The following is a 13,299-nucleotide window of genomic DNA, read 5'->3' on the forward strand; positions in this document are numbered from 1 at the left end:
CCACGTGCCGCGGAGCGGCTGGGCCCGTGAGCCATGGCCGCTGAGCCTGCGCGTCCGGAGCCTGTGCTCCGCAACGGGAGAGGCCACCGCAGTGAGAGGCCCGCGTACCGCAAAAAAAAAAAAAAAAAAAGGAGGACCAGGAGTGATTCCTGCAAGGCGCTGTGTGCAGAGGTAGAGAATATTTTTTTAGTAAGTGTGGTTCCTCTTCTACATCTAAGCATTCCCGGAGAGAACTCTGATTTCAAACCAGAACCTTCATTATATGTTTGAAAAAAACAACACATTATTTCTGTGTAAAAACTACATTCACAGTGACCAACTCTTTGCCAAGCTACATTTGACCACTTTTCCAGAGATAGAACCTCTAGAGAATCACAAAATTCTTATCTCTGTGTAACCACCACTAGAATCAACATTATTATAATACTCAGGAACTAGTTGACACTGTTAATACCCCAGCATTTAGAAACAGGAAATGGAATGTTCCCACTTCTACCTAAATGTCATGTGTAAATTATACTGGACAGATACCTGTGATGAGAAGAAAATAATTATGGACAAAAAAAAAATACCCTGTACTACTCTCTCACCATTTGAAAGGCATATAAAAATATTTATGAGATACATTAAAGAGCTTATTTTTCTAGTGTCCAACTCTAAATGACCATATCCAGTGTTCTCTAGAGTATATTTTTATAACAGTATCAATTTATTATAAAGGTCAATATTTTTTTCTCTTTCAAATTCTTTCAAGTGGATTTTTAAAGTCCATTTTATAAAGTATTTAAAATTCTAATAAACCACTGCAAAATTACCAGGAAAGTCCTATGGGATTTTTTTCTAAAAACATACCATTTGATGCAACATGAACCTGAGTTACAGTAAAACATCATTAAGAAAAGGTCAGCTCTGAAAAACAAAGAACAAAGACAAAAAAACATCAGGCATCTTGGAAACACTAGGGTCAACAGAGTTTATTCATGCAGTCTTTCAGAGTATAAAGCTTGAAGTTCTTAAGTGTTAGTTTTCCAAGGAGATGAAAACACCCATTTTGTGCTAAAGCCGATCTGGTATTCTCTTTCTCCCATCATTTTAATGAATAGTCACTTGGTTTGATGTCTTCCTTGGACGCTTGTCTCTCATACATGTAAGGAGATTTTCATTGTCAAGACCACTTCTTAGTGATCTTTGCAACCACAAATTCTACCTGGTATTGAGTGCTCCAATACAGAGATTTGTTGTATGAATAAATGAGTCTTATCTGGGCCCTAAAACAGGTTTAAAAGTGAAAAATACTGTCACTTAGGTCACTTGTCTGCAAAGCACCACTAACTGGTTTGATGTTTTTTTCCAATGAGTTTTCCAAACAGACCAGCTATTCCATTAATGAGCTGGCTTGGGTGGAGTTTTCACCCAACACTGACACTTCATCCTCAACTTTCTACCAAGAATGGGTCAGGGTCAAGGGAAAGAACATTCTATTTGTAGGCTGTGCCTGGGTGTAGAGCGCTCTCTGCAATGAGCCTGGCTAAGTGTGTCCTTTATTCTTGGCAAGCTTTCGTTGATGCCACACTTGGTAGATGGTTCCTCTTGAGGGCGGCCTGTCCGACCCAGAAGAACTCTAGATTTTGAGGTCATTGCTTTCTTGTTCTTGCTCCTCCCTGGCTTGTTTGCTTTCTCACAGAGGGATGATATTCCTGCGTGCACTTAGGAGGAAAGGGGCAATGCTCACATATTTTGAGAACACAGATCTATTTCTAGCTTGGATTAAAGCTGCCCTGCCTACAACCCAGACAAGATCACTATTCATATTGCAGTTTGGGCCCAAAGCCCCAGCTAATAACCTAGGTTTCCCTGTCCTGGTTTTATCCTTCATGCACATTTTTCTTTCTCAGAAGCCTCACAAAAGTAGCAGCTATGGTATGATAAAGTTTGTACACACCTCTGGGATTCTGTCATTTCTCTTTTTAGCTAGAAAATTCTATTTCCACAACACTCCACTTAACATAGCTTAGATCTGCGTCACTTCTGACAACTTAGCAGCATTGCTTCATATCTACACAAACCAACAAAAACAGAGTTATAAAGAAGCATAACACTTGAAGATCTTATTCACCATTTTGACTGTCCTAGCCCCTTGTTAAAAAGAAAAGGGAATACTACAAGCCAAAATATGGTAATTTTAGTATTTATTCATTATAAGTTTTACAATGGATGATAAGACACCTGGAAATTTTTATCTAGTTTAAAAATATGAGAAATGGTGCTTGTCGTATTTTTTTTACTATATGCAGGTCAATATTGTCCATGATGGAAGATCAGCTTGAAGGACACTGTCACACCTATCTCAGCAAGGAGACATAGGGGAATTATTTTTTTTAACCTCTGCTTAGCATACCCTCTGAATGGCCATGGTAATGTTTCAGTATTGTTTCTGAATTGACATCTCCTGGACAGTGACCAATTAGGAGTACATAAATGGCAATCGCTAAATCACCATGGCCGGATAAACACACACAGAAAGGTGTGTGTTTAATAATACACTGCAAAGACCCTCCTAGCACTGGAAAGTAGATTTGTGTAGAAAGGCCCCTGAGCCTACTTTGGCCGACTGTGGGGTCAGTAGGAAACACACCTAAGCAATGGAGAAAAGAGCAGCAGAGTCTCAAGGGGAGATCGTTGCAGCAAAATCCTGTCTTTTCTCTCCATCTGCAGAAGCCAACAGCAATTGTACCTTCCATCTGTAGCCTAAAATCCACTTCCCTGCTTCCACTTTGTAAAGGTACTAGGTATAGAACCAATCCCAATCCTTTAAATAGAGAGTTGGGAGAATGATTGGTCTGGTACATGGGAATTAGATCAGAACACAGATTCTAACCCAGAGTCTGCCACTTACCATCTGTGTTACCACAGGTAAACTGCCTAACCTACTAAGCTTCAGTCCTTTCATACATAAAATGGGTACACTTTGGATCTCTTAACTAGCTTTCAGAGCTGCTATAAGGATTAAAGCTCTGATTCTCAAGCTTTAGCATTCATCAGAATCACTTGAAGGACTTGTTATAACATAGAGGGCTGGGCCCCAGAGTTTCTGATTTAGTAGGTCTGGGCTGGTGGTTGGGCAAGAATTTGCATTTCTAACAAGTTTCCAGATGCCACTGATGCTGCTGGTCCAAAGATCACAGGCTGAGAACCACTGAATTAAAGGAAAAGAGATAGACCTTCTGTATAAGACAAACCCCAGCATCTGTGCTTCAAGTCCTATCTTTTCCTGCCTTCTCAAATTTCTGTCATTCTAAAAAACCCTGTCCCCTTCCCAGTGAATCATCACTGTTTCCTCAGAGCTAGCCCTTAGGCTGACCCCATATTAGGCATTTAATTAGAAAAAAAAAAATCAATGATATGAAGTAATATATTTTAAAGTGTTTAGAAATAGTAAATCAGTATTGATACATGGGGACACGTGTTAATCATTGAGTAGACTATTCTGAAACAAAGCTAAAAGTAGAGCTTCCCTGGTGGCGCAGTGGTTGAGAGTCCGCCTGCCGATACAGGGGAAACGGGCTCGTGCCCCGGTCCAGGAAGATCCCACATGCAGCGAAGCAGCTAGGCCCGTGAGCCATGGCCACTGAGCCTGAGCGTCCGGAGCCTGTGCTCCGCAGCGGGAGAGGCCGCAACAGTGAGAGTCCCGCGTACCGCAAAAAAAAAAAAAAAAAAAAAAAGATAGCCAAAAGTAGAGTGAGCCACCATGTGGGGCAATCATGACCCATGAGGTCCTTCAAGTATCCAAGTGTCTTCCAATTTGTTGCTCCACCATCTTTTGGGAGTGTTGTCTTCATCTACACAGTTAAAAACAGTTCACCACTATGCCCGTAAAAACAGTTCACAACTATGACCATATTCCAGGCCCACTGCAAAGGGAAGAAGAAATTTGGGCAAGGGAGAGGACCCATCCCTTCAGACATCCACTGGTCTACATTTTGACACATTACCACCTATAGCTGCAAGGGGGGCTGGGAAATGTAGTCTTCATATGGTCATTCATGTGTCCACCTATTACTAAAAGATAAAAAGAAAAATGTATACTAACAGTAGAAATATCCATAGGAGATCTTTTTGGCCACCCAAGTATCTAGGTGAACCCATCATCCTGCACATAAAACACTCTCAACCCTCCTCCCACAAATTTACACCCTAAAGATGCATCTTGTTCTGGCCTCCAGCTCAAAGGCCAGGATCTCTGACTTGTGCACAAGAATATGAAAAATAAATTCCAAGAAGCGCAGCTCATATTTAAGAATATTATCTTGAAGTTGCGCATTTCACTTTTCACATTCCATTGGCCCAAATTTAGTCAAGCTCTCCTGCAAAGAAGGCCAGAAAATACAGTTTCCAGCTGGCGGGGGCGGGCGTCATGTATTCTGCTAACTCCTAGGTTTTTGACTGAATTCTTCTTATAAAACAATTTGGAGAAGACCTAATTTCCAAAAGGAAACTTAATTGCAGTGAATTTCTATACAGATATGTAACACTCATTTTTTATCTCTCACATTGCCTTGCTCATTATGGATGTTTAATAACTCTTTGCTGAATTGTCATTTTCTAAATATAAAAATTAATAGCAGGAAACTGGGTGTGTAGACCAGAAGAGTGTCATACTTTTGAAATAATTCACCAATTAGTTTAATATGTCCAATATGTCATATTATTTCTTGATCATTATGTAGATAAAACAACCAGTTAAGTTAGTTAAATTTTTAACATGATCAGATTTTTAGTGAGTACTATTGTGAATAGAGCCTTTCATGATATATAAGAAGGCGAAAAAAGTTGTCGTAATACCATTAACTCTACTAATGCCACTTTTGCAATTCAAATTAAAAAAATAGAAGGGCCAGAATTTGTTTTCTGATGATCTGCCACATAAATACACACAGACAATATCTACCAGTAGGCAGAAATAGTTATCATTTATTAAACATCCATGCTGATTGTGTGTTATTTTCTATGCCTCCCAATAATTCTACAAAGGTGGTCCTTTGTCCTTATTCTTAAAATAACAAATTAAAATTCAGAGAGCTTAAAAAATAATAATAATACAATAAAATTCAGAGGCATTGATATCCCACGTGTTTTGTAATATCAAGAATTGATTTGTTGAGTGTTTAATGATTGAGTGGATAGTATATAGGTGCAGCCTCACCTAAGCAAACATTTGGGGCAGTAAAGACTTGTATAAAATAAGCCATTTTTCTCTTATTTAATTGTGTGATGCATAGGTCTGACAACTTTGATTATTATTGAGAAAGAGTTCTGTCATGGTATTATGCTTCCCAGATTTTAATTATATTTTTCTTTATAACTGGGGACATTTACATGAAAACAAGACTTTGTTTCCAAAGAGCTTAGCTGTTTATGTATTGCCTGAAGTCACGATTCTCCCTTTGGGTATGACAATTACTTCCATCATAACCAGTTGAGAAATGAAATATAAAAGCAAAATTGTTTCTAAATTAATGGCTTTTAAAAGTTTCCCAGGGAGCTGTCAGACAACTCTAAACATTTTTATGTTCCATATCAATTTCCAACATAGAAAAATGATAAAACTATACTGAAAGGAAAGTAAATAAGAACCACTGTAAATAAATTAAATTTTGCCATCTAGACAGAAACAGATTTCTAAATTACAGAAAGAATTTAAAGTAGGATTTATGGTAATAATTGTAGCAGGTATTGTTTTACACAAGCAAGGGTCTGTTTCCAACTTGGAGAGCACCTCCAACTGAGATGTCCTTTCACATGAGGTCGTTATCATCGGGGCCATAGGTCCCATGACTAAGCTGATGTGAGATGAAGATTTACACACTCAACACGCAAAGGAATCACAATTGATCAAAGTATACTCAAACGAGCATACGCACACACATGCACCTTTGTGATCGAGGCTCCTCTGCCTTACAATTGTAGAGGACTAAGTGTCCTCTGCCTTTCGTAAAGTACCTAACGTTCACAGTGGGTGGCATTTAATAGTTCTCAAGTGATGTTATCTGGACAACGGGAATGCTCTTGAACCATTTACAATCATTAGGGCTGAGTGCATATGTATGCTTTGTACCCAAGCCCACACTTCAGAGATCACTTTGTCACAATTGACCCCACCCCAGTCTAAGCACGTGTGTACACCTTCAAATTTTGTTGTTGTTGTTGTTGTCGTTGCTATAAGTAATAATCCTATGCATGTTTAATGAATGGGGAATTGTGAATGCTAATGCTATAAGAGCCAGATCAACAAGAAAACAGATCAATCAATAGAGAACAATAGGATGTAGGTGTTGAAGAAAAAGAAAGTAGCAGGGATCTGGGTTAACCAAGAACTGATACATGATCCTGGCACTGTGGTTTATGCACCCTGTCCTAGACTCACAGATCAGAAGGGTCCAGAAAAGCCTGAATGTGAAGGTACAGAGCCTAAAGCAGTCAATAGGAAAAGGCATAAGGTTAATGATAATTATTAAATCAATGGAGGTGTAGGTGATTCATATTTTATGTTTAATAATTACACTAACAATCATAATTTTTATGAATTGACGATGAGTTGTGACAAGCTAAACAATGATTTATGGTGATAAATAAATTATGCAAAAATTGGAACAGAATTCTGAAAGAATGATTGGCATGTATAAAAACCAAAAGAGGGAGTAAATTTCAAGCTCTGAGCCTCCGCCATAAACCATGACAGAGGAAGGATTTTGTGTCCTCAGTGCTTGGCATAGCCTCTGACACATACTAAGTATCCAATAATCTTGGTGACATACATAAGCAGGCTGAGTATGTGATCACTCACATGACTCATGAGAAACAGTGTCACTTGCAGAGTTGAGAAATCAGAATAAGTTCTCCTTTTCTTGAAAGTGGAACCTGACAGACCAGCAGTGAAAATGGGAAAATACTGAAAGCATCCCTCGTGTTTTTGAATCTCCTATTGGCCCAGCTGGGACTTCTCAGGGATGTGGCTCCAGGAGACATTTGACATTGTCGTGACTGGAATGGGGGGTAGGGTGCATTTAGTGGGTAGAGGACCGGGATGCTGCTAAGCGTTCTGCAATGCACAGGACAACCCTCCCCCCACCGCCCGAAGAAGTATCAAGCCCAAAATGTCAATAGTGCCAGGTTTGAGAAATACTGACTCAATTTGACTTAAATGCACCCCTCTGCTCTTTCTGGCAAACTCCTGTCCATCCTTCAAAGTCCAGCTCACCTGTTTCCTCTTACTTGGAGCTTAATTGAACTACTCTTCTCCATACCTCTTAAGAGAATTAACTGCCTCTTCACCTGGGATTCCTTTTCCCAAAGTACATTTTACCTATCTCTAGCATTGAACTTATCACACAGCATTGTTATTTGTAATTGTAGTTATGTATCACTTCAGCTGAACTGAAATATAAAAATAGCTACTATGAATTAAGCGTAGGTCATATAACTAGAAAGTAGCAGAACTAAGATCCAAACTAGAGGTCGATCCCACTGTGATATGTGTCCTTCAAGTACAAAGATAAAAAGTATCAGGGGGAGAATAACCATCTTTGCACTTTTGAATCAGAGACGGTGGAAAGATTCATGGCCAATCTGTAGACCCTCCCACTAAGATGAGCAGGGATAAGGGAAACAAGCCTATATGTGAAGACTGACAGTGGATGCCCTGGGGATAGTCAAGCAGAGTGTCCAAGTGGTATAGAAATATTTGGTCAAAATCCAAGCAAACAAGAATAAGTAAGTGTAAATGATGTAGTCATTAAATAAATGAATGGAATGAAAAGATGCATAAACATGATTGTAGTCAAGGGTCCTAGCATGTACCACAAACCCCACAACACGCAATCCAGGGGGTGATGCTCACTCTGAAGTGCAGGGAGATAGAATATCTAGGGATGGGAAGCCTGTCCTCACTCTGTGATTCAAGAACACGTTCTGAGAGAGGGTCTGGGAGAAGTGATGCAAGGCCCTGGACCAGGCGGAGGCAGCAGTGCAGGACGCTCACCAAAGCAGACCTAATGATGTGAGCCGAGAGATGGGTGACAGGACAAGTGGGCAGGCACTGAGTCTGGGAAACAATGGGAGACCTGGTAGCAAGTTTGAATGAAATGCCAGGGAGGGAGAGTAATCGCGAATTGCCTGATAATTAAACTGAAGGCTGTGATGCTGGAACCATCTGGACCCATGTGAGGCCATGCAGTGGGAACCAGGAGCAGGGCTGAGCCCACAGGGGACTCTAGCTCTGTGAGAAGGAGATGATAAAGCCTGTAGCCAGGTCAGGCCGATGAGAATCTTGCCTCTGGACTGGAAGTTGTATGATCAGTCTTGGTTTCCAAGTCAGAGCCCTCAAATCATTTAGAGAAAAATATTATATTACAGATAGATACAGATTATATTATAGACAAAAAATTGAAGAGCATGAGGGGAAAAATTAATTAAATGTGGGAAGACGTTAACATTTCCCCAAATGCAATAAATTTTTTGTACTCTTTGGGAAAATTTTCTCAAAATTTGAAATTACTTCAAAGTCCTCTGAGACCTCCTCCCACGTGGGATGGGAGGGGTGCTGTCCTTTGTAAGCTTTCAGCCAGGATGGGCACTTCATGAGCATCTCACCCAGTGGGTTGACCAGATTGATGGCGTGGTGGCTCAATGGTGGTTCCGCCATCTGAGAGGATCTGAAATTCTCTCCCTGTCTGGCTATTTCCTCAGAACCATGCAGGCAACAGACTCCCATTTCTATTATAACGACACAAGTTGTTCCCATTAAATTAAGTGATGGACACTGCATTAACCAGAAGGCTATTTACCCAGAGAAAAACAAAACCATCCATGGTCCTCACCAAATAATTCCTTCCCTAATCTCCCAGCAAGAATCTTCCTCAAAATCTTTTTTTAAAATTCCTACTGTGAATTAGCTCTGTGAGCTTGAAAATACAGAGGAGTGTGAACAATTCCATTCCATGTGACATTAGGGGCACTTCCTAGGTAAGAACCTCTCTGTGCCCATGCGTTTCTAAGCACAGTGAACAAGCTGGCCTCCTATACAGACGACCGAGTCTGTCTATTTTTCATATGGCCTGGAAACCCCACTTGTATTAGGATATTAGTTGTGGATGCTCTTTTGTTAATTCTCTCATCCGATATGTTTCCAGCCAACTCTATGTAGAAAGGAGGAAAAAGCCGATTACACATAGCCAGTAGCTAGAATCATTTAAGCTAAATTAATAGGGTCTATAAATAACTTTGTCCTTCCTAAAAAATTAAAAAAAAAAGATTGTGAGGTTAGCGAACAATCAGAGGAATGGCCTATTTCCCTCTTCAGGATAGGTTGTCAGAACTTGAAGAAATCTCAAATTAGTTTCAGGGAAAATATAACAACCCAGTGTCATATGCTGCTTGCAGAGTGGATGCAATAAAGGCCTATTAACTAAAATTCCAATACCAACCCTTTACCAACACACTTGTCAGTCCTTCTTTCTGTAGCTACCAATATTATATTATTTAGTTTTAATGTGGTTTTTTTTATCCAGTGGATTAGATCTTAGGCTTTGTTGAAGCCATTGGTTTTCCTACTTTGAATAATTTGTAAACGCTAAAATAAAAGAGGATTTCAGGATTTCTCATGGAAGGAGCAGATGTCCTTGAATCTGACACCATTCAATTGATTGATTTTAAGAAGCCCTATTATTTTATGTACCAACCAGAAAGAAAATCCCTGCCGATTAAACGATGACACATGTAAAATCACTTTGAATTTTACCACATGGAAATTAAGGAAGTTCTTTTAGGTGTATTTAACACATGTTTATTCCTGTTGTACATACATATAAATAAAGCACACATGAAATATATTGGTTCGCGTATATTCCTAAAACTTCTTTGCGTTCAGAGTCTGGCTCTTTTGTGATGACCTTTGAACTCAGAATTATTAACGTCCACGTTTTTCCATAGAGTACTGCTGATGCAGTATTTCTTAAAAGATTTTACAAAAGAGTTAAAATCCTTTGGTGGTGAACCCTAAGTAATCACAAAGAGCTAGAGCATCTCCTTTTTCTGCAACCACTGGGTTCCTAGGGGTTAGAAGAGTGGTCCACTGTTTTCTCTGGGATTTTCTTCCCAACAGCTGTTATTCTGCAACTTTTGATGATGATGCTTTTGCTGCTTTCATAGCGTGGGCAGTAATGAATATATCAACTGTGACCTGGCCATCAGCAACTGCCCAGGGCTAGTGGTTGTAAAATACAACCTAACACAGAGACGTTAAAATGTGCACCTGGGAACCAATCAAACACAGGATGTGGTCACTGAACTATCTGAGCTGTCCTGAATCAAAAAGACTCTTCTCAATTTTCACCTCAACTGAGAACTGAAACCAGAGTTTTGCTATATTGGGTTCTTGGCAGACATCTTGAATAGCTTCTGGGTTCTTCTCAGAGATCCTCCACCCCACAAATCTGTCATCTGAAATGCGAAGAAGGTATTCATTCATTTGGGTAAGTCTTAAGCCTAGTCTTAAGCTAACTGTGGATAATTTACAGCATAGTAGGAAGTAATGTATGAAGATATCTCCCCAGAGCTTGGCTAGGTGAAAAGGGAATAAATTTCATAGTGTGAGTGGGTGGCCAAAATAAGTTTGGATTGTGACCTCTTGGCCCTCCCACCCCCAAGAGATCAGGCACCTGCATGAGATGCCCTATGGTAGTGCAGCAAACAAAAAGTCCAATGGTAGGCACAGAGGAGGGAGACATGGAAGAAATTGGAAAGGGCACAAAACGAAATCGATTTCATTAATTCCTTCAGGCAGTCAATCAGATAACAAATATTTATAGAACCTCTAATAAATGCAAAGTGCAAGCTTTGGTGCATCTTCCAATTTTGACCCACATTTGTCTTGCATTAAAGACACAGGTGGCTGCCCCATAATTCCATGATAACTACTCTTTCTTTCAAATCTTACTCTTCAATATTTTAAGGGTAGAAAGGCTAAAAGAGTATAAGATCAAATATTTTCTTCCATTCCTTACCTACATTAACAAAACATTTCTTAGGGCAAACCATGATACCAGAAAGCACAGTGTACCCAGGTTTATTCAGCTGTAGCTTTAAAATTCTTTAAAATCAGGATTTTTGAGAATTTTAGTGACGTTGCAAGCTTTCCACCAAATTAAATTTGCATCACAATGTGTCTCAGATACTCCATGACAGGAAAAATGCAGCTTGTATTAATGGGAATTAAGGTTATTCATCCAAACAGTAAAAATTGCCCTGGTTTAACTCTGAAAGACTTTGATGGGTATCTTTTTAGTTATTTCTTCTAGAAATGACCAAGCAATGAAAAAATTAAGCGCTTTGTTATTTTTCCTTTGCCAGCCCAGAAACTAGGTTATTGCTTCCCAAACTCCAAATCAGAAATACCCACTGATTTTTTTTTTTTTTTTTTTGAGATGCTTCTTGCTTCCCTTCACTGTACTGTCTAAATCACTGGTGCTGTGCTGGATATAGGCCACCTCCACAGCCAGCTGAACAAATGATTAGACACAGCATAGGGTGTGCTGGGTTTGCTGTGAAGTGATCCCCTGCTCACACGGCCGGTTAAGAGCCTGGGATTTGTCTGTTCTGTTTTCCTGCACTCTGGCCACTTGATGTTGACTTGTTAAGGCCTGAGTTTATGTCATCTTACTGTTTCTGGTCCAGACCAGACTATTCTGCTCACTGGTGACTGACGAACAGGCCTTTCTCAGCCCCTGGTTATCTCTCTGAAGTCATCTCCAGGTAGCGTCTCACAAAACTTTTTTTTTTTTCCTTGAAATTATTTTTTTCTATGTTTTGTTCTGTGATGTTGAAGCAACCTAAAATAGTTAAATTGGCTCTTGGTCTGTTTATTTGTCTTGGAAGCCACCTTGAAAAGCTCTATCCAGACTTTCAGTCTGAAATTTTTAAATACCCATGAGGCGTCATTGCCTTTTTTTAAAATTTAGGTTTTTTATTTTGACTATAGTAAACACGGACACTAGAGGATGGCGTGTCTGACCAGATGAAGAGGCTGCGATTAGGCAGGAATGTGGATGGTACCACTGAGAGACAGTCACTGGATATGCACTCTTGGTCATTTAAATCCTCGGGGCGTGTGCCAGCTTGGAGGGGACCTAAATGCCCACTTGTATTGACCTTGGAAAACTTGTGTTGACCCCTCAGTTGAGTTCGTAGAATTCCAACAGGGTAATTGATTTAAGTAGTTAATCATTCCAAACCATTTTTACGGCAAAGATATAGACAGGATATATTTCCCAAGCTGTTTAAAAACTAGCAAATCAACAAACGTCTGCTAACCTTTGATGAATATCCACATATGCAAAGTACTCTTGAGATATATTAATTAAGATCTCTTCAACCTAGGGAACTTGATAAATAAGATTATGGAGTTTTTGACAAGCATTCTTACCCAGCAGTTTTTTGCAGCAATCATTCTGTTCATTTGATACCAAACGGATGGCTGGACAAAGGTACTTGAGACCACATCCCAAGGATTACTTGCCAACTGTTGGGTTCTGTGTGCAGAGGCTTAGAGTCAAGAAATTCAATTCCTTTGACAAAAGAGAAGAAATAAAAATCCTCCTAAGCAATCTAAGTGTCCATCGACAGATGAATGGATAAAGAAGATGTGGCACATATATACAATGGAATATTATTCAGCCATAAAAAGAAACGAAATTGAGTTATTCGCAGTGAGGTGGATGGACATAGAGACTGTCATAAAGAGTGAAGTAAGTCAGAAAGAGAAAAACAAATACCATATGCTAACACATATACATAAAATCTAAAAAAAAAAAAAAATGGTTCTGAAGAACCTAGGGGCAGGACAGGAATAAAGACGCAGACGTAGAGAATGGACTTGAGGACACGGGGAGGGGGAAGGGTAAGCTGAGATGAAGTGAGAAGGTGCCATTGACATATATACACTACCAAATGTAAAATAGAGAGCTAGTGGGAAGCAGCTGCATAGCACAGGGAGATCAGCTCGGTGCTTTGTGACCACCTAGAGTGGTGGGTTAGGGAGGGTGGGAGTGAGATGCAAGAGGGAGGGGATATGGGGATATATGTATTCATACAGCTGATTCACTTTGTTATATAGCAGCAACTAACACACGAAGTGAGAGAGTAGCATTGACATATATACACTACCAAATGTAAAACAGATTACTAGTGGGAAGCAGCCGCATAGCACAGGTAGATCAGCTAGGTGCTTTTTGTCCCCCTAGAGGG

This window comes from Physeter macrocephalus, chromosome 5, assembly GCF_002837175.3.
Source record: "Physeter macrocephalus isolate SW-GA chromosome 5, ASM283717v5, whole genome shotgun sequence".
NCBI lineage: Eukaryota > Metazoa > Chordata > Mammalia > Artiodactyla > Physeteridae > Physeter > Physeter macrocephalus.